General features: G+C 34.6%; 1 long non-coding RNA gene across 1 annotated transcript; it reads right to left on the minus strand.

Annotated features, from left to right (window-relative positions):
- Positions 1-15,475: 15,475 nt before the first annotated feature.
- Positions 15,476-17,651, minus strand: LOC127848403 (uncharacterized). Its single transcript, XR_008034485.1, has 4 exons — positions 17,385-17,651; positions 16,933-16,992; positions 16,594-16,677; positions 15,476-15,896 (listed from the first exon to the last, which is right to left on the minus strand). It is a non-coding gene; the product is annotated as an uncharacterized LOC127848403 (long non-coding RNA).
- Positions 17,652-24,518: the final 6,867 nt, after the last annotated feature.

Consider the following 24,518-nt stretch of genomic DNA (forward strand, 5'->3'; position numbering starts at 1 on the left):
TTGATAAAAATGTGGATCATGGCAATCGAAACAAACATTTTCAAAATCATATATCGGCAATATTAAGGCAAAGAAAAAATCTAGGTCACATGTTTTAATAATTGGGTCACCAGTTTAAATCTGAGGAAAACCTTATTAATACTCTAGGATTCACTTTGTTGACTCAATCTTGATGAAACTTTGTCAGAATGTAGATCTTTATTATACCAAGGACATTTTTGAATCAGGGTATATTGGGTTCAAAAACTAGGTCTCCTGTTCAAGTCGTGTTTCTCTTGTCACTCTCTTGTCATGTATCGCTCTAACAAATATTGCATAACTTCTTTTTTTTCATTTATAATACTGTCCTACTTTCATTAAGTTGGACGAACTTTCATTTACAGTTTCGATTAATAGATTGATCCGGCAAAATTGAAATCGGGATCAAATCGCTCAGTATATTTTTAATTGGACATATCGACGGTATCTCCTTATTTAGTTGTGTTAAAAAAATGTTTATTTACTTTTTTCATGAATGTTTATGATACATTTATAAAATCGTATAAACCAATTCTAATTTACGCATTATAATGATAATTTCCCAAACTATTTAACCCTTCGCCAAAGTGCGCCTGTGAATATTTCATGCATAACCATTTAAATAACACTTCTTAATATCCGCGTCAGCGGAATGAGTTCTCATGACAACTTTTTATATTTAAATCAAGATTTGTTGGTAAAACACTATGTTCCCCCATATATTTGACCTTTGACCTTGACATTTGACCTTGAAGGATGACCTTGACCTTGACCTTTCACCACTCACAATGTGCAGCTCCATGAGATACACACTCATGCCTAATATCAAGTTGCTATCTTCAATATTGCAAAATTTGACCTTTGACCTTGACCTTTGACATTGAAGGATGACCTTGACCTTTCACCACTCAAAATATGCAGCTCCATGAGATACACATGCATGCCAAATATCAAGTTGCTATCTCCAATATTGCAAAACGTACGGCCTATGTTAAAGTTTGACGCAAACCAAGAAAGAAACAAACCAACAAACAGACAGGACAAAAACAATATGTCCCCCAGTATAGACTGGGGGACAGAAAAATACTTTACTGAGTTGTTATAAAACTACACACATATATTAAGCTATATATTAAGCTACCATTTAATAATCAAAGCACTGAGTGCACTGAAGTTATTCGCTATTAATGTAGATTTGCACAGCGTTTGCACAAACACAGTGGCGCGATAAACTTATAAACAAGCTCTCTTTTTGAGCTTTTTTTCCCTTGCCTGCTAGAACTAATTCAACGGTTGGTTACAAAGTTTCAAAGTGCAATTCTATTTCTCTACAGATTTATTGGAAGAAATATAAACTTGATCACATTTGCTATTATCATTTCCACACATTTATTAGAAATATGGCAAATAATCTACCATTAATAATTTATCAATTTTAGAAGCATAACAAGTTTAGTGTTAGCCAGACGTTGTTAGCCTAGATCCCTAACACCCAATACAATGTGATAATTGAACTTATTTAGGATAGAGGGATTGCGTTTTTCATGAACGGCAATAGGGCCACAGTCTTTGTATCAGATGTTCGCCTCAACCTGGTTAGCTGGTTTACAGAGGAAAATGTAGTGCTGTCACAACTGTACTTAAAACTATTGAGTTCTTCAGCAACCAATTTCAAACACTTGATTTCCCTCTTATAAATCTGTTCACGCCCATCAACAAAAGTGGAAATAGTTCAAATACTAACTTTAAAATTTTGGTCCATGAAATAACGAAGGGACGTGTCTTTCACAATATACAGAAGATGATTTGCCGATTGAATAATAGTTGCCCATTGAGTTTTATTGTTTACAACCATGTACCTAGATGTACACTCTATTGACGCATACAATTGTCATTCTCGTTGAACGTGTGTCCGTGCTCTAAATAGTTGTGCACACAAATGTTACAATTATTTAAAGCATACCATAGCATTGAAATGTACTGTTTGTGATTATTAAAAACAGTTATCCGGGTAAAATAATGACTGTTTGCAGCCAATAGTTTTGTATATATAAATACAAGGATGGACGCATGGGGACATCTTTCGTGAACCATATGGACTATCAACATTTGTGGAAAACTTGAACTTTTGCAGTTAGCTTCAAATGACCCATGAATCTGAAAGTGGCCCGAAAAGAGTTATACGTTGTAAATATTCACAGAGAATCGATTCTAGGCGTCATCAAATAAAAACTTTATTTCGCAAATAACGCGGATTCCCCATTATGTTATGATCAAAGACGTGAATAGATTGTATTCAAGTCAGCTTATTAAGTAGTCCATGTAGTAAAGGGCCGTACCGACTATTAACACGATAGTGTATTGTATGCCTACGGATTACCTTTAGGGCCATCGTGGTTACACATTCAAATCCAGAGGGCGACAATCCGATAGTGCGATAGTACGATGGCGAAAATGCGATAGTACGATGGCGACAGTGCGATAGTACGATGGCGACAATGCGATAGTACGATGGCGACAATGCGATAGTACGATGGCGAAAATGCGCCAATGCGATAGTACGATGGCGAAAATGCGCCAATGCGACAGTACGATGACGACAATGCGACAGTGCGACAATCGATGACGAAAGTGCGATAGTACGATGGCGACAATGCGATAATACGATGACGACAGTATTACAACGTGATAGTACGAAGGCGACAATGCGATAGTCATATCGTACTGTCGCCATCGTATCATCGCATTGTCGCCATCGTTCTATAGCGTATTCGTACTGTCAACACTACTTTATAGACGTTAGGTAACCATGCCCGCTGACTCGAGCTCATACTACAGATAATGTAAAAATTGGTTAAAAGGGCCATGAACTATTTCAAGTTATTTTATGCTTTTTGGTGGTTTATAGAGAAATATCAGTATATTAAAACTGGTATTTCACTGTTTCAAACAGTGAAAAATAACATTGAAAACTATCAATAGTTGTAACTGTTTGCCTGGAACTATTTTTAGATATCTTTGGTTTCCCCATTCTAACTCCAATGGCAACTCCTCTGCATTAAGGTAGCGCACCTCTAATGGGCACATATCCAAATATAATCTTATTAATTATTTTCTTAATCAGCATCATTTCACTGAACTACATGCAAATTTGTAGGTAGGCTTTCCATGCTTTTTAAAAAAATATACCGATTTTTTCAAAACCACCCCCACGCTCGGCTTTTGTCCAGTTTATTTTCACCCCTGGGGTATATAAAAGTTCCATAATTCATTCAAATTTCCAAATATGGGCATGCAGTTGGTGTGTACAGATGCTGTAAAGGTGTTTAAAGTTTAAACAAGATGAAATAAGTATTCTTTTACAGACATTTATTTTTTACAAATTTTATCTATGGCAGAGCGCTATGAAATGTAAGTGATTTCAGCGAAGTAAAAATTGGGTCGGTTAAAAACAAAGTGTCATAAAATTCAAAATAGTATCATTTAAGTCATATTTTAAACTTAGTTTTTATAGAAACACTATATACAGCAAAAATACCAAGAAATAGACAGATTTACCGTTTACTATTTGAAATAAAAATAAAAATGCAACATGCATGGTTCGTATTTTCAACAGAAAATCACCCAATTTCGCCATAACGTTGTTTTTATTTTAATAATTGAAGAATGTGCATAAAAATTGCAACATATTTAACAATAAATATAGCTTTTATGCCGTATTAAATCAAATTACGTTAGAAAATAAATAAAACGCGTCGCAAAAAAGTATACGTCGTCGGCAGGATTCGAACCTGCGCGGGAATATCCCAAAATATTTCTAGTCTATCGCCTTAACCACTAGGCTACGGCACCTAATAGTAGGCTCTTCAACCTTCGAAGAAATCGCGGGAAATCATTAGAGGTGCGCTACCTTAAATGTTCATAAAAACATATGGATAAGCTTCCCGTTCAACGGGGAATTTTATTGTCCGCAATAGCGAAAATACAAACATAATCATTTGTAAGCATAAATTAAAAGAAAATTTGTTAAAATTCACTCGTGATCTTATACAAAAATGTATTTTCATTCTTGGATGCGCCACTCGTGAAACTATTATTGTGTTTGATTACTCGTGAAATAAATCGATATTCCACCAAATACAAGAAATAGCCTCTATATCTTATGCGATCAAAAACGGTGGCGCTAGGGTTATATGATTGCACAGCTGGAACGCTGACTTATGTAAAACGCATACATGGCTTGACGTACAAGTTTTTTTAATTGTCGCTCCGAAAGTAACAGGCATTTGCAATACATCATTAAGAAACATATTTTACACTGTCAATATGGAATTCATATCCAGTAGCTTGTATTTCATAATCGAAATACTCCATTATTTACGTACGAATATATACAGCTATTAGAGTTGCCCAGAAGCTTTGAATTCGTATGATTTATTAAGGACGCAAATGGTCCGTTGAGTTCACGTAAAGTTATTGGCGAAGTTTATAGTTATACAGTAATAGTTTACAATTCGCTGCTTTATTAACAGTTTGATTTATTTAAGTTTGACCGGTTCCGTTTCGTACATTTTAAGTATATATCGCTCACTTGTTAACATATTATGTATACAACACATTCGACATTACACCCGATACTACGGAATACCGTTAGTGCCATCGTGGTTACACATTAAAATCCAGAGGGCGACAATGCAATATAACGATAGTACGATGGCGACAATGCGATAGTACGATGGCGACAATGTGACAACGCGAAAGTGCGAAGGCGACAATGCGATAGTACGATGACGACAATGCGACAATGCGATAGTGCGATAATACGATGACGACAGTGCGACAATACGATGGCGACAGTGCGATTGTACGATGGCGACAATGCGACAATTCGATCGTGCGAAAGTACGATGGCGACAATGCGATAATACGATGACGACAGTGCGACAATACGATGGCGACAGTGCGATAGTACGATGGCGACAATACGATAATACGATTACGACAGTACGATGGCGCGATAGTTCTCTGGCGACAATGCGATGATACGATGGCGACAGTACGATATGACTATCGCATTGTCGCCATCGAACTATCGCGTTGTCGCATTATCGCCATCGTACTATCGCATTGTCGCCATCATACTATCGTTGTCGCATTGTCGCCATCGTACTATCGAAGTGTCGCCATTGTACTATCGCATTGTTGAAATCGTACTATCACATTGTCGCTCTCTGGATTTTAATGTGTAACCACGATGGCCCTAAAGGTACTCCGTACGATACACTAGTTAAGTGTGACTGCTATGCACGAATTGCATAATATGAAAATCTTATTAATTCGTACGGTTCAGTGACAATCATCAAATGTGAAATAGATTTGTCCGATCCCCACAGTTTCGAGAAGTATTTGAACCGATATTTAATTAAACGCAAATGCTTGTTTGAAGTAGTTTTTGTATACTTATATATGTGGAATGTCGCCCAAACATATTTTTTTTTAAAGAAAGACAGGTTACCTGATGTTCCTTTGCTTTTGTACCTTCAGAATTATCTAATAATGCAAATGTTTGTGAAACGTGTATGCAAATATCGCTCTTTAAATTGGCATCCCGTACAATAATGAAAGGGCGACAATGCTGAATCAAAATAAAAAAAGTTTAATTTTCACACTTTGGTAAGTAACACCTTTGATTTTGACCAATTTCATCCAATATCTTAATGTATGCAAGCTCAGGTTGAATTCCCTAAACTTGGAAAAAGAGTCTTGTGTGTCGAACAAAATGTGATATGTCCACCATGATGGCGAGTAAATTGTTGGAAGGTCAACAGAAATGTGAAAGACCTCAATGTTAAATCAGTTGCACGGGTCCGCAATCATTATGGCTCACTAAGTGCTGGTTAAAACTATGTAGGAATCACATGGTAACATATTAGCCGCGCTCTGTGAAAAGAGGGTTTAATGCAATTGCACAGGCCGCACAGGCTAATCAGGGACGACACTTTCCGCCTTCACTTGAATTTGCTCAAACGAGACTTTCTGTAAACAAAAAAAAACATACAAGCAGAAAGTGTCGTCCGTGATTAGCCTGTGCGAACTGCACAAGCTAATCTCGGACGACACTTTACGCACATGAATTAAACCCCTTTTTCACCGTGTACGGCACATATGCTGCTATGGCCGAAGCAGTTCAGTTATGTCAAAGGGATATCACGTGTTCGAACCGAACAGGATTTATTTGATATTAAGGTTAACTTAGTTTTATATACTGGTTAATTACGATTCAAATATTTGGGACATCCTGCTGACGAACATACATTCCACGAACAGTGAAATCAACTTTATCCGACCATTACGTATTTTAAGGAATAATAAAGCGAAACTGATTCCATACATTATTAAGTCGCTTTTCGTAGAAAGAGGATATACAAAGAAACATATTTTTTCACGATGTGATGAAACGTATTGCGCAGGTAAATTTTTTTATCGTTCTACCGTAGATGGAATGTGTTTTGCACAATATCATATTTACAATTAATGACGTTTTAATTTTCCTATCGTGGATGGGAATGGAGTGGGTTTGTTGAATAGTGATGGGCAGATCATTTTGTTACTTTTGACGTGCACAATCCGTTCATCTTTCTTATGTGTATTCGAAGTTTCATGATCATTCCTATCTTTTTTTAAATTGCGAGTTAATGTTTTGCAATGGGCAGACAAACAGAGAATTAGATTGACAGACAAACACAAAGCCCCATGCTTAATAGGGAATGCATGGTCATATCCCGTATGTACTTTTTAGTGTAGTTATATTAATTTTGTAATATGCTAAGTAATTGTTACATGACCTTTGGCATCTGGTAGAGTTGAAAGGTCGAGCTTAATACCCATGATGTCGTGTATAAGTTTTAACCATTCAGGCAAGTGTTTAAGTGCCTTTTGAATTATCACGAGATCCAGGTTTGCAAACGGACGGATTGACGAGTATGTAGGACGGACAAACATATATTCCCCTCTGTTAAACACGAAAGGAAGATTAATAAAGGAAGACTTTTTTAAAATTCTATGAGAACGAAATATATTAAATTGGATTTATGGTTAGTCAGAATATCAACATCCAGGGGTGTTTCTACCATCTCACTCTAGCAACGTGGCGGCGGATACGGTCGGAAGGTCTCCCGATGCAATGCGGTGGAGAAGGGGACATTCGACAGCTCAATTGAAGATGTGTGTGCCATTAAAGGGGCCTTTTCACACATTTTGGCACGTACTAAAGTTTGTCATTAAATGCTTTATATTGCTAAATGTAGGCATTGCATATTAAAGGCTTCAGTACAAAAACAATAATAACATTAAAGAAAGAAAAAAGTAACCCTCAACTTGGCTTAATCCACTGAACCCTCGAGTAAAGGTATATCGCTTAGACCACTCGGCCATTCGTGAGTGCAATGAGTAATGAATGTTATAAGTTATATCTTAAATATAAGTTATTTCTTATATATATGTTATAAGTATCACAAAATGAAACCAAATTTAAGCAATCTTCGTAGTTTCACAAATTTAAACGACAACAACAGAACTATCCAAATTATTCAATCGTTTCGCGTTGCAACGCTTTATAATTTTCAGGTTTTTAAATCGTCATAAGATGCATATAATGGATATTTAAGAGCACGGTTAATGTTCAAAATTACTGTTTCCACACAAATATCATCACTACAACAATCTTTTCAATTTACCAAAACGTGAAAATGCCCCTTTAAAACTGTACGGCAACCCTGATGATCGTGTCATCACACCTTCACTGTTAACCTTGAAATCCAGTTTGTTTTACAACCAGCTTATCAGCTTATGAACAACGTTATTACGTCTATGTACGTTGTTCGCATCCACTAGTATTTATGAATTATTGTTTTGTTAAACTATTGAAATCACAGATATTCAAAACATAAACCAAACATACTATTGTAATTTTTAAACTGTTTTTTTTATATTATATTAGTCATTTATTTGTATTTAAGTATCAAATCATTGTTTTGTACATAAAAACATTTTATCCCCATTTAAGATCCCGATTCTTTTTTTATTTTAATAATAATGTACAGTTTACTTATTAAAAATGAATTGAAAATTGTATTGGTCTTGCCATTCTCAAGACTCGCCATAGTCAGATAGTGTCCACTCGTAACCTCATGATTCTTAAAGACTTCCACACTATCTGGCTAGTTTCTACTCGTCGATTAATTAGTCATACAGACTATATGGCTAGTTTCTACTTGTAGATTAATGAGTCGTAAAGACTATCTAGCTTGTTTCTACTCGTAGATTAATGGGTCGTACAGACCCCCGACGGTCTGATTCTTGTGTGCTCGTAACCTAATAACTAATAACTTATTACTTTTAAAGAATCACAAATAGTTTGGTTAGTGTGAAAAATGAAATAAAGTTTAATCTGATTCATGAGAAGGACTGCTTAATATTAAACATGTATCAACAACACTTAAAAATATTAACCACGATAAAAGTCCATGTTCCGATGGATTTATAGCAGAATATTTTAAAGGTATTTTGGATAAAGTTAGGTCATTTCATGCTTGTATAAGGAACTCCTTGTTCAAAACACAAAACATGGAATTATAGCCTTCAATCCAAAAGACAACAAAAAAAGGGGTTATTTAAATATATATATATATATATATATATATATATATATATATATATATATATATATATATATATATATATATATATATATATATATGACCATTAACAGTATTTAATGGCGTGTTCACATTGGCATTAAGTTCGATTGTTAATAGATTAAAACAATACTTGATACTTTAATCTCCAAAGATCCAACAGCTTATATTAAAGGCCGATTTATTCGTGAAACACTAGAAAACTTTAAGATAAATTGAAATATGATGAAGACAATAATCTTCCTGGATAACGAATACCAATCAATTTAGAAAAACAGATACTTCATCTTTCCTCCTGTTTATAGAAGCAGCTATGAAGGTGTTTTTTTATTTGCGACCAATTATTGAAAGAAAGAGAAAAATATGTTAATACTATCGCCTCTATACAAATAGATTGCTTATTGTCAAACACTGTCTGTATAGAGAGGCGTTTTCGACAAGGAGACCCAATTAGTTGTTACATTTTTATTACATGTGCATACATTCTTGCTAATACAGTAAGGGAAATCAAAGATATAAAATATATAACAATAAAGTACAAAGAACATATAATATCTCAATTTGCTGATGATACATATTCACTAATTGAAGAATCATAATTAACCCTAAATTGTACCCTTCGCGTGCTTCGTAAATTTTCAAGATACGCCTACCCCAACCCTGGATCGGCCCCATGTAAATAATCAATAAAAACTAAATAAGAATACTGAAGAATATTGAAACAAAATCGAACGTATTAAAAGATTAATAATTAATTGAAATATTATCAATATTACACCGATAAGAAAAAATAACTATTATTAAATCACTTCTTCTACCTCTATTACTTATATTACACCTCAGAGATATTGGTCCTTCAATATCTATATGACCGGTTTCAGTCTGTAAAATGCCATAGATGAACCTAATAGTATATGGACCGGTCACTATTTTTTGTATATGGACCGTTCGGGGTTTCACACCACTAAATTTGCAATGTTTTACTGTAAAATGACGACATTTATTTAACGAAATGACGTCATTATTCCTGCGAAATTTTTAAACCATAAACAATCGTACAACACTGTACAATAGTAAATAGTGTAGCAAACAGGCCCAGATTACTAGCTTATTTTAGGGGGTAACTGGTCTACGATTTTCAACAGCAAGTGTTATATGTCAAAATATTCGTATAGGTTTGTAGTTTTTGAAAACGACTTTCGTTTTCTCCAAATAGGTCGGAGATGGTAAAAAAACAAGATGGCGTACAACATGGCCGACACTAATATGTAAAGGCGAAATTAAATCAACCATATTAGTTTAAATAAAATTTATTTTGAATAACAACACCATAATGTATTAAAAATACATATTTAATATTGTATATTTATACAATACATTATTAACAACTCAGTTCATAAATAAAAAATGTCAAGGTCAAAACGAAGGTCAAAGGTCAAAATAGTGTCTATTATAACACTTGTTTTACACTTAAATGCAAGAAAATAATAAATAATACAAAAAGAGTGTCATTTATATTACCATAATCATTTACTGAGTATTATCATAGATTTTACATTACATAACAATCATGAAATATATCAGTTATGCAGTTTAGAACAAGCTAACATGTGTTTTGTGACACATATATAAAACATACTGTTAGATACAATATTATATTTAAGATGCACATGTCATGGTTATGGTTATGGTGAAATGACACACACAATCAATTGCTTCAAATAATATAAACAATCATTTAAACCAATAATAAACTTTTTATCAACTAGATGTTTAATTTAAAACAGGTGACACACTATTACAATGTTAAAGGTTACACACCACTTATATCTTGTACATGTTCTTAGGTCATTATTATTCTATCAATTTGTAGATAAGTATTTAAGAAAATAATGATTAATACAAAAAAACTGTCACTTAGATTGACAAATCCATTCACTGACTATAATAAAGGGATGTAACATCACAAAACATTCATTTATTTATTTCAGAAATGCCTTTTCGAACCACCTAACATGTGTTTTGTGACACATACATGTATATAAATCATACTGTTTTATACATTATTTTCAAATAAGATGAACATGTCAAAATTATTGTGCAATGACATACAATCACAGTTATGAACAATATAACAATCTTTGAACATACTTCTTAACAATGTTTTACCAACTGGATGAAAATAAAAAACCGAAAGATTGCATTCTACTAAAATGTTTAAGGTTACAAACCACTTGTGTCATTCGATTTTTTTTCTTCATTTTTAAAACTCGAATAAATCAATATTAACATAAATACTATTGTTTAGTATGTAATACAGAAATACAAGCAAATCTCAATAGATACTCAATATTGCATCTCTGAAGATAATACATTATATTTCATAATCGAGTAGTGTGAAGTCAACAAGTAACATATACTAGAGCAGTACATCGGTTAACTTTAAGTTCAGTCTTTCTATGGAAAAAACAATATCATGTCACAACAATACAGACAATGAACAAATGGCATTGAGAAGTGTACCTAGTACTTACAATACCGACTTTTCTAACGTGTTGACAATAATAACAAGATTTAGTGAACTGTGTTTGACCTATAAAATGACAAAAAATTTGGAAAACACTTGACCATATGTTATTATTTTATTAATTGTTTGGGTTATATCAAGGTAATACATGGAAAATATGTTTTCTGATTTATGTGAAATAAGTTATTCTTATCAATTATGCTATTTTATAATTTATTTTAAATCCTAATGCAACTGTCAAACCGTCTTTTTACTGCTGTTTGAACACACATCAAGCTTAAGTATCAGAAATGTCACTATCTTGATCAAACACTAATGTCAAGGTATGCAAATTGGCACAAAGCATATCTTGTGTGTGCATATTTGCAGTACGCTTGCAGGCTGCTGTGCATGGCTGTTTGTCTATAAAACAGCGACATGTAAAGTCCTCACATATTTCACAGTCTCACGTCAGATCATTGAGAAGCTCTGGAGCAGCAATTGGTTGATTCATCATTGTTGGAACTAAATTGTTGCTGCTATCAAAATGATAACCAAACAATGTTGGTGATGGCAAGTCATGTTTTGCAACCAGGGAATGGTGCCATATCCAGAGCTGTAGAAGACATCTGAGACAGTGTAGATAAAAACTGTCTCTGGTTGGAGGCAAGGCTTTGTGATGTGCTGATGTTGCAGCTCGAATGCGTCTGATTTCATTCAATGTAAGGTTTTCATTTCCATATAGGAGAGCAACAAACTTTTCACAGGCATCCTTTTGTAACTTCTGAAGGTTCAATTGTTCACCTATATCATGCAAATTCTGGAAAGTCTTGGCATATTTCATGAACAAATTGAATACTTTTTTCTTCCCTTTCCCATTAAACCCACTGGTTGTATCACATCTTGTGATACAATAAACTGTCAGCAGGATTTTCATATGATCTTCAGTCAGCTTGTGAACAACATCATGGATTGGAATGAAACGTTTTGACGATGCTGCGAAGCATCGTCTAAGTTATCATATCATAAAAAAAATTCTTCACAATGGCAACCTATGTAAAAGACCGAGCCAGTCCAAGAACATCTGTGTCAGGTGAATGTACAACAATGCAGGTTCCTCCTATATCTGCTGCATATCTGGCATGTAGCATCATAAGCGTGTCAGCTTCTTCTTGATTTGATTGAAGAACCTTTATTTTTCGGCAACCATCTGTTGTAATTTCAAGGCACTGTGTCTGCTCCGACATTAATGAAGATCGTTTCATGAGTTTTCAGATTTGAGTTTTCCTTAAGAAAACCGGTGTAATATTGTGTTAAACTTACTTTGTTTGCTGATGAACTTAAAAATTTCTTCCAGGTTGTGGGAATTTTCAAAATGCTGTGAACATGCACCTTGCTAGATGACTCATAGTCTCCTCTACGTCGTCTTGTTTCTTCTTTCAGGCTATTTTCACTATATGTGTCAAAAATGATATGGATTTGTTGTACAGATTTGTATTTGCGGGATGTTGACACAATGTATTTTTCAAACAATGTTGTCATATCTTTGAATGTGCTTTGTTCAGACTGTATAACAATTGACTGTATAATTGCCGTTCCGTCAAAAATAATGGTGTCTGGTTTTTCTATATCATGCAGGACATCAGTCAAAAGACCTTCAATCTTATGCATGAATGCTGATTTTTTGGCTATTATCATTTTTCCTTCCTCGGAAAACATGCTGACTGGTACAGTTGCATTTTCATAGGAAAATAATCTCTCTGCCAGAACTTTCTTGTTTGCATTTATGGCTAAACGTCTTTGAAACATGTTTTCTCCACACACTTGTGATTTCTGTGTCTTCTGCTTCTTTAATGCGCTTTGTGACATAGTTTTAACACAACTTCTTGCCATAGGTGTATAAAAGTCTTTTTCTGTGGTATCATTTATCAATATAAGCCTATCTTTAACAAATTTTGTGAACATTTTTTTGGCCGGTTTCAATACAATCTGTAAAAGATGTTTCCACATCATCCTCTGCATGTGCTCCTGCAGCAAAATTTATGAGACAGTCAGGCGTTGTTTTGTGTCGAAAGGATCTAACAAAGTCCCTTCAAACATTTTAGACAGTAAGCAAATCATTTTTTCATGGCTATTCATCCCATGCTCAGCAGCAGATGTAAGGAACTTACGTAGCTCTGGATAGGAGATGGAATATCCTAAGTTAAACATGTCTTCAATGAGATGTCTACTTCCGAAATCATTATAAAGATGAACGGCAAGTCCGAGGTGTTTTGGTGAAGGAACTGATGTAACAAGGGTTGAAATGTCACTTGCAATAGCAAGACATTTTGCATTTAGTATGTGCTCTGTATCACCAGCTTCTTGAAATGCATTTTCATTTGTCAACCAATACACAGCTTGAAGAAGAAGTGGGTCAAGAAAGTCTTTCTGAGCATTTAGTGTCATTTCATCAGGAGAATAATATTGATGTTCAAGCTTCTTAACAGATGAAGATATGTTTTCTCAATATTCCTATAGCTCTATGTACAATTAAGCTGTCGGTTTTATCTTCGATATCATATGATACCTCATTGTCAGCCTGGGCTAGTTCTTCAAAGTGGTTTGCTTCCCTAATTGCATCCTGGAATGTTTTTGTCGAATCACGCACAAGATCTGTTTTTCCCCTCTTATGAATAAACGATATTTCGGGCCAAATTTCACTCAAAAGTTTTTTAAGGTAAGATGTTTTGCAATTTTCAGCTTCATAGCATCCCTGATCAATACAGAGCTGTATAAATCTTTGTCGTAATGTGGTAAATTTAACAACTTTTTTTTAAACAATGACTGTGTGTTCAAATTCTACTTTCAAAGTTTTGGCAACTTTCTTGTAAGTGATGTGTAGAATACAGATACTACTGCACAAACCACTGACTCATCAGCTGGGAACTGCCTATCATCAAGTGTTTCTATCCTTTAATCCCAGGACACTCTCCGGGCAGTGGATCCGTAGTGTTGGCCAAACACTACGGGTCAGTGGTTTAGCGTCCAGCTCTTCTCCTCTCGCATCATCCACAGCCAGTTAGATGCTTTTTCTGCAGCTTGTCCAAGTCTGCCTACAGCCCTCTTCTTGTCACCTCCCTTGATCCCAATGTTGCTGAGCATTCTCCATACTGATTGGGCTGGAAATCCTCTGCACCCTATTTCAACGGGGAACAGCCAGGCACTCCAACCGCGACTTTTACACTGTTCTTGTAGCTCAGTGTACTTTCCCATTTTCCGCTCGTAGGCCTCATCACACCTAGTCTCCCAGGGTACAGTGAGTTCTATCATCACCAGTTTCTTGTCCTTGGGAGACCATATAACTATGTCTGGTCTCTGTGTGGTATGGACTATGTCTGGGAATACCAGCTGTTTTCCTAGGTCGACCTTCATCTCCCAACGCTCTGATTCATCAAGGATAGATGTTGCTGCGGTTCTTGCCTTCTTGGCAGTTTGTCCTTCCTTGACGAATTTGATTGTTGGTACTGCCTTCTTGTTGGTAGGTCTTGTCTTCCTTCTCTCCCGCTCTAGTATGTCTGCTAGCTCCTTGAGGACTGTGTTGTGCCTCCATCTGTAGCGGCCTTGTGTTAGCGCTGTCTGGCAAGATGAGAGGGTGTGCTGCATGGCTCCTGGTTTGTCGCACAGCTGACACTTTGGGTCTTCCACTAACCCCCATCTGTGTAGATTGACTGGAGATGGCAGCAGATCATATACGGATCTCAGTAGGAATTTGAGTCGTAGTGGTTCGTAGTGCCAAATGTCTACCCATGTAAGGTGTCTTTCTGTGGTCTGCCATTGTGTCCATGCGCACTGCCCTCCCATCCCGACTGCTCTGGCGCGCCTGTCTTCCTCTTCTGAAAGCCTGATCTCATACTGGACCATTTGGCTTCTTTCTTTCTTACCGGCAGTGCTCCAGCGTTGTGGTTTTGAACTGCCCAGGCCTTGTCTTCCTATAGCTGTGGTGCCTACCATGTCTTTGTGTCGTAGCCTGCTTTCTGCCTGGGCAACTGCTGGATGGAATGTCTTCCCCTTGCACCTGTAGAGTGAATCTTTTGGTGACCTTTCCCTTCTTGATAATCAGGCTCCTTGACTTCTTGGGTTTGAACTTCATTCGTGACCATGTGACCGTGTCCTGTAGGGCTGTTAGTACCCAGCGGGCCTGTACATGGGTGGTGGTAGTGATGGTCAGGTCATCCATGAACCCCCTGCTGGATGGGAGGTGTATACCTGACGCTGTTTTTAAGTGATATTGTATATGTCACCCTTTTCAATGTTTAAATCAGCAGTATTGTAATAGCTTGCAAGTCAACCCTTTTTTCGGTGGTATTTAGCCTTAACAGCAACAAGATCACCATTTGGAAGACGATTAATAACACGCTCATCATGACGTTTATATGCAAAATCTAAGACCTTTGAGTATATTGTTTTAGGATCTATTGAATCAGATTGTTCAACAAATGACCAACTTCTAGAATAACCTTTTGAATTACTGTCCCTTTTTGGATCACATTTTTCTCCACAAATGAAACATTGCAGTTCCCAGTTGAAATTTTCTAAAGAAGACCTTGTTCTTAAAGGAGTTGTTTGATTATTGGGATCCTCCATTCTGCCATCAGTGATTTACCCGGACTGGTCTGCTGTTGCACCCGTCACAGCTGGAAGATTAAGGTTTAACCCATTTATGCCTAGTGGACTCTCCCATCCTTCTAAATTGGATCAATTTATTTCAAAAATAAGGGATGTCTTGTATATTTATTTCTATATTTAGAATATTTGTTGCAGAAATTCCTTTAAACAAACAGCGTAGATCCTGATGAGACGCCGCATTATGCGGCGTCTCATCAGGGTCTACGCTGTTTGTCAAGGCCTTTTTTCTAGACGCTAGGCATAAATGGGTTAAGAATGTTTTCTCTAGGAAAGTGTCTTGCATTGGTTTGGTTCATGATCATCATAATCATCATCATTATCATCACCACCACCACCATCATCATCACCACCACCACCATCATAATCATCATCATCATCATCATCATCATCATCAAATTGTATCACCATCATATGCATCATCATCATCCATCAACTTCCTCCATTATCACCATCCATCCTCCTCCATCTCTTTCCATTATCATCAATAGTTTGTGTAGTGTGATCACCAAAAGATATTGTTATACATTGTACTTAACAGTGAACTATGTTGAGCTTAATCAGTATTATTTTATTACTGCAGGGATTGGTCCTTCTTCCCATGGTAAGCAGTAATCAAATACAACTTATGCATGCACACAAATATAAGATGTAATTATTTAAGTCTTAATCTTGTTAAGTTGGTAAATTTGCCCTTAACTGGTATACCTCTACACAAGTTCCACTGCCTGCATACAGTTCTCTATTTGCATCACTTCGAAGTATGATTAAACGCTTTGTGTTGAGGTGATCCTTAAACAAATTTTCACACTTTAAACATGCAGCAAACAAAATGTTAAATCATAAGGTTAAATTTTAACAAATTATGTTAATTTCATTTTTTACACATCTTATGCTTGTAAAAAGTGTATTATTATAAAAGTCAATTTTGAGTAAATGTGCATGCATTGTAAACAATTATTTGTTATTAACTAATGTCAAACATTTACATTATGTGGAATGATATCTTAGAGCCAATAACTATACTTTTAAATAGCCCAAACATACCTTTTGTCAACATCTAAAAAGCTATAGATCCATCTTTAGATGTGTTTCTCTAAATGTTAACTGAAAAACAGAAAAAATATAATATATCAAAATTAAACTTTAATAACGTTTTATTTACTAAAATCCGCTTATGTGTATCAATTCGGATACTACTAAAGTTTAAAAAAAAAACAGAGATAGGGTGTACTATAAGCTAATTATTTGATAATTTCCCATTCATACACATTGAAAAACACAATTACTTTTATATTTAATTACTTTTATAAACAAAAAGATAACATTAATAGCCTGTTTATGCCTTGAAATAGATTGGGGGCTCTGACCCTCAAACATTAAACCTAGGTTTTTATTCTTAATTCCAAGTAGACTCTAAATTTCTTTCTTTAAAAGTGTTGCATATACTGTATATGTATTAGGCTTAGCACTATACAAATAAACAAATATATACATACCTTTTGTATGACATGTTTGCCAAAATTTGTTTTTGTTTCATCTTCTGCAGACAGAATATCAAGGTCATGTCTTAATAATAACAAAGGGAAGCAATCACACACTTACTGTCTGAGGTGAAAACCAGCTATGTTTGAACTTAGTCCACGAAAACAAAATAGTTTTCAATTGTGTTTTTTTTTAATTTAAAGACTTCTCATCATTTAATAAGATTTCACCATTAATGACATAAAATTTAAACAAAGCAAAGCAAAAAACATGCCTGTGTTAACTAGTCTTGTAGACTTATTCAATAGAATCTACATGTTAATCTTTTGACTAACAGAGCTTCCTGGTAAAAGCTACTATTTAAAAGTAAATTTTAGAAACTGAAATCTAATTATATTTACAATTTTAATATTATAACATTATTTTCTCAATACCGTAATCATATATCAAAGTAATTTATTCCATTTTCTCGCTTGCGTGACCTTATTCAATTATTTGACAAATTAGGGGCGGAACATGGGGTTGAACAAGATCCTGATGTAAATGCATACTTTACATTTTTAAAGGATTATTTGAAAATAAAGTTAAATAATTGAACCAATCATAATTTAAACTGTGTTTTTCTCAATATATTTTATTATATATTAAGATATTATTAAAAACATCCGCATCCGCATGATTGTTTATTATTCATTTTATTTCAAATAAATGGTTTACAAATATGTATTACAAGAATTTTACTGCTATTTTCACTGAAAACATCTATTTGAATGTATAATGTTATGTATTATAGAATAAAATATAGAAATCGTCATGAAAGAATGCTTAATATGGACAACTTTTCAACTTAAGGTGTGTTTTTGTTTTTGGCGGCCATCTTTGACGCCATTTTGTTTCCATGGAAACTCCAACACTTACGGAAAAAATAATAACCATTACAATAAAATTCAGACTTAGACCTACATTTTGATATATAAAACTTGCTGTTGGCTTTCATAGACTACTCTTGTCCCATATTTAGGGTCTCATTTGCTACACTAAAAGGGGAAACTCTTCGGTGTAATAAAAGAAATAGTAAACTCCGCTTCGGTCCCAATGGCATTATAGTGACCAGCCAGGCAGCCACAAACTGTATATGGACCGAAGCCGGGCATTATAGTGCTACTTGTTAAATAGTTAATAGACTTAATATACGTTTATCACTGTTAAAATGCATGCCTAGATAATAATATGCTTGCAATTAAACAATTTTATTTTGACTCGATGTCTTGAAAAACTATATATTGTCTATTAAATAGCTGACAATAATAAATAGCGATGATAATTTAATGATAATCTGGATAATTTAGTCAGCATTTGTTTCTTATCATAAGTTTAAAATTTACAATAATCATATTTACAAGTCTCTATTAAAGATATATTCATTTTGTGAGATATTATGGTAGGAAGATTTTGTTTTTTCCCCAATAATCCTTGGATTTACATGTCGGAACAAACGTATATTTCCTATTGTATCAGGGATTAATTAACATAATAAGTAAATATATTGAAAATTTACAAGAAATGTTAAAATTTAACAATATAACGAGTAAACCTATACTTCCAACTTGCATAAGGAAAGTAGTAAAAAACTCTTAGGAGGAAAACATATGTATACATTATTAAACTAAAACATATATATTCTTACGAGTAAAACTAATGGAATTCATAATTTTTTAATATTTACTGGAAAAAAACTTACATGCACTTCATTATTACAATAATGCATAATAATAATGCAGGAGCGGAAATTATGACGTAGGTCTTACAATATGCATCGTTTAACTCAAGTTAAAAAAAAATCCCCGCTGGTCTAATTTCTGATAAGAACTCCTTCATTTATTATCTGTAGAATAGCCTTGAAAAATGTCCACCAACACTGAATTGTCTATTGCTGTTCCAAATTGATCCAGGACTCGCCATATCTTTTGCCAACTTTACACGTTCGATAGTTTCGCTGTTTAAAGCACGCGAAACTGACAACAAGCAACATAATGGTTTGCATCACAAGAATGGCGATATGTAGGCCAGGATGGTCCTGATGGTTTTCTGTGGTCACTGCACCGTCTATCAGTGCATCTTCATTGTTTGCTGGAAGGCAAATAATCCGATGTACTGGCTTGGTACAGGTTGATGTTTCAGCTAATACAGATCGATTTTAATAATGTGGTTTTTAACTTTTTTTGTCACGTGTTTTAATTTTATTTGCTTTAAGTGTACTGGCTTATTTGTTGATTTGCTCATTTGCTATTTAATTTCGTTGTGCAGATCGTTTTCTGCAATATATTTTTCAGCAACAACTTTGCTCAAAATACTGCGTTTTGTCTCGAGCACATTTTTAAGCATTTCAACACATCTTTTTTAAAGGAAACATTTTGAAGCTGCAAGTAAACCGGATTAAGTCGCATTGGGCTGTTCTACTGGCGTTGCCGGCTGTGTCGTGATGTTCGATGTTGCTACCTGAAAAGCAAGAGACGACGCCGTTGAAGTCATCGGTGCAGCATCAGGATAAAATGGAAGGACACCGAATCGTCGGAAACAGACCTGTAAATTGGCTGGTGTTCGGTGGAAAACATACGCTTCACAAGCCAGTCTATATACATCAAAACGTGACACATTTACCCCTGACTCACGAATGAAATGGTGACAAGCAGACGTGTATGCCATTTCAAAGGGACCGTAGCAGCTAACGTCCGTCGGTTGTGGAATGTGACTGCAGTGTTGTGTACGAATAAAAACTTGATTTTTCTTATGCCCTCTCTAGAAGACCCTAAAATACATAACTAGACTAAAACCTAATTACCGTGCGACTGTGAAGATAAGTTATGTGCAAGATGTTCTTTCATATACTGCGTAAAATGGCTGTGTTTGACTTATTCGAGTCGGGAACTGTTTCATTAGTACCAGGACTAGCACCCTTAAGCAACGTTTGGAGCGTTCGTTTTCCCGGAAAAACAAAAAATGGCAGTGTTCGTTGATTTTTATAATCAGTGCTTGAAAATAGATACTGATGCCAGAGCGTTTAGCTGATCGAACCATTGCTTTTTCTAGAGCGAGAGGCTTTTTTAGCTTAAGCTCAGGCCAACTCTCTAAGAGGTTGTAAAACCCTGTTTGCTGAGAGGTTTGTGTAAGTCTCTGAGACCAACATGATGGTCATATTCATTGACTAAATTTATAGTCTCTTGACGGGAATAGCCAAATCCTATCGCTGCCATCGTGTGTAAAGGGCTCGACAAACAGCTTCATACTCCACACTAAAAAGAGGAGATGTGCCGGATTTCAAAACAGCTGTGTCAACTTTTACGCGACTCTTAAATGCAGTTGTGGGAATGTTCAACGTTAAACGTTGTTGTGGTAAAAAAAGTTCATTTACAAGTCTGTAGGCATCTGCTATATCCAGTGGTTGGCTTGCTATTCTGCATTTCTTTATATCAGGGACGTGACGCTGTAAAAACAATTGTTGATCTATAACGCATATAAAGGAAAAAAACGAGAAGGAACTTGTTTTAACCATGTACCGAACAGCTTACATTACACCACGCGTAATTAAAAGTGAATGACATTGATAAGTGGACTGAACTGAAAAGCACACAAGAAATACGAAACAATTTACATAAGAAAATGTACATATAAAAATAGTTTTTTTGTGAGTTTCTATTGTTGGTATATTTTGCCTTTTTGATCTCCATAATATGGAGAAAATGCAACAGACGCTGTAACTCACCCCTGAAACCGATATAGTTATGTCAGATATAATACTCGTTCTGAACAGAGACGTCCATATTTAAAATACCTATGACTTTTTCAGTTTGTAAACTGAAACAGCAGAACACTAACATAACGCATCGTGTGTTTAAGACAAGTCAAACCGCTTTTATTTAGCGACAAATGTGTCTACAGGAGAGTCAAGGTTCCCTTAGGCGCAAAAGAAGCGTTGGGTTTGTAGGCCAATCTCTTTCTGGCTATTTGGGAAGGAAAATTTCAAATTCGGACGTTGACAAGAGAGGTGTAAGAATGACTGCTTATTTCCAGATATGCAGGGATGCATGCATTCAAGAGCATAGTAGGTGCAGCGCTACGTTATCGAAAACTCGTTACAAAGAATGCACCGATATAACCAATAGCGGCATGTAACACTGTATATGCCACGGATCGAATATGTTACTCTTGTGAAATATTCGACCGACTGTTTCACACATATGCTATATTCGTTTAAACAAAGCGCGTCAAACGAATATGGTAGGAATCGCGTGGTTTAAGATGTGATACATGCACACGGAATCGTTTGCTTATAACACTAAGCAGAATGTTATTTTATTTCCCGGGAAAAGTCTGGTAATCCTTTTTCAATGTTAATAAAACCATTTCGGCAAACTGCAAATGCAGGTCATAACAGATGAAAATGAAAACTTATGAAGTTTTCTCTTCTGAAGCAGCGCTGCTCGAAGGTTTAATTTTAGATATGCAATATTCAGAAGTGCTCAAAACTGACTCCCGTATCCAAAAGCAAACTCGTGCGTTAACCTTAAAGCTTAATTTGTTTTGTCAAGAGAGATAAAAAATAATCGGGATACAAACAAACTAAAAAAACATATAAACATATGTCCTGAAATAATGATTCTAACACATCTATATTTTTCATTATTACAAGTAGGATAACAGGCATTAATATGTAGTTGTAGGTCATATGGTTTCCTAAATAAAATTATCTAAAACAAAACTTTACTGAATAAAATACATTCTTACCGGTAATGATGTGGCTTTTCAAATAAACGCATTATCCATTGAGAACGCAACACAAAAAATGTAGGGTTAGTGCGTGTATAGAGATTGTTGCTTGAATGAAATACTTGTACGCACACAATGGCGCGTTTCTAAGGAGTGCGAAATATAATGTATTTTAACAATCTATATATAAGGTGTTAAATATTAAACGCTATAGAAAGAAAATAGATATAAAAGTTATGTTATGGCTTAAAATATAAATATCGTGTGTTAAAATGAAATATATATGGAAATACCATACATTATAGAACGGCCAGTGTGTTTAACAACAAGCGAGACAACTGCAGTTAAGTAATGAAGATAGGATTTTATTCTAGATTTGTAGTAGCTTCCCTTTAATTTATCTTTCTTCAACATTTATATAATCAAAATGTTACCTCCTCAATCAACTAGATATTTCTAAAAACATTTAAATGTCGTCCTTTAAAATGGGATTTTCATTGTAAACACGAGACAAATGAAAACGTTTTATTGAACGATAATGATTATGGTAACAAACATCAAACGGAAATCATATATAATTAATGACTAGTGTATCGAAAAGACATGGGATTGGAATGGTATAAAATAATCATCAAACTTTTTACAAACGTACATGTACAATACATATACAACAAGCCAAATCTAATAAACAAAAAGTTTAATTATGTGTATTAAAATAGCAACGTTCTAGCAAATGCTTGCAACAATGAGATTGTTCAAAGGCGCAGAAGTGTAATATTTTGTAAAGATAGTGAAATTCTGCCCAATAGTTTGCCAATTTTGGCTGAAACTAAAATAATATTTATAAAAAACGGTGCTTCGACATATCTGTTGAGGTAATACCGCATTTATAAACGCTGCAGAAATGCCATTGTTTGTGTGTTTTCCTTCTAGTAAAATATCGAATGATTAGCTTTGATTAAATTAATATACGTTAAATAGATCGTTCATAAACACTTTTCATATTGGACTTCTTTAGGAAATCAAAAGATACAAATCAGAGCAAATCTCATTCATTCGGAGCCACAATGAAGACACAATAACATAAAATATAATTATATAAATGCACGTATATATATCAACAATCTACGCTCTTAATACAAAAATAAAAACATACTTTTTAAGCAGATAATTTTTTTACATATGGGTAAAAATGACATCAGGTGTTAGATCTTTTAATCACATTGAAAGGGCTCGTGGCTCTCGATTTAAAGGAAAAATGTCGAAAATCATAAAAATTATTTTTTGACCTGACGTTATTTTAGTTGAAAAGATCACTTCAGCAAAAAAAACGTATTTTTTTGGTAAGACAAACAGCCAATTAAAACGTTAATATTTGATTTGACACAGGTTTAAAATAAAATATAAACTCTTTGTAAATGTTATATTAAAAGGAAAACAATACACATCATGTAATCAATAAATAAACACAACTGAATGTAACATACGTGTTAAGTTTGATGTAGCAAATGTGCATTTAAATGGCGTTCTTCTTTTAAACCAAAATTATTTAAAGGGATCTTTTCACGGTTTGGTAAATTGACAAAATTGAAAAAAGTTATTTCAGATTTGCAAATTTTCGGTTTAGTTATGATATTTGTGAGGAAACAGTATTACTGAACATTTGCCATGGTCTAATATAGCCATTATATGCATCTTTTGAAGATTTAAAAACCTAAAAAGTATAAAGCGTTGCAACGCGAAACGATTGAATAATTTGGAGAGTTCTGTTGTTGTTTAAATTTGTGAAACTACGAAGATTGCTTATATAAGGTATAAAATACGCATTATGTGTATGCTTGGCAGGATAGCTCAGTTGGCTTATGCGTTTTTACTTCAGGATTCCGGGGGTCACTGGTTCGAGCCCTGCTGCGAGCTAATTTTTTTTTCCCTTTTTTAAATTTTATTTTTGATTTTTTACTGGAGCTTTTAAAATGTAATGTTTACATTTTTTATATAAAGCATTTAATGACAAACTTCAAAACATGCCAAAATCTTTGAAAAGGCCCCTTTAATGCATTTGAAGCATTACGCATGCTTATTTAAGGTCATGTTTTTTGTAAATTGTTCAATTATTGTGTGTTCAGTTGTTGTTGTTGTTTTTTCAAAACAGCGCGATACGGGTTTGTCTTAAACGAAGTTGTAATTTAAAGTCTCTAATATTATGCTTCAAATAATGATCTGATTTTACTACCTTCTTTACCTTATAAATGGCAATGAGGCCTTCAAAAAATGTTAACCACTTTTTTTAAAGAATCAGGCAATTTTATGTGATGCATTAGTATTGTGCAACTAATCTCCGCGCAGAGATTTGACTGGAACCAGCATAGCTGGATCAAATC

This window comes from Dreissena polymorpha, chromosome 10 (genome assembly GCF_020536995.1).
Source record: "Dreissena polymorpha isolate Duluth1 chromosome 10, UMN_Dpol_1.0, whole genome shotgun sequence".
Taxonomy (NCBI): Eukaryota; Metazoa; Mollusca; class Bivalvia; order Myida; family Dreissenidae; genus Dreissena; species Dreissena polymorpha.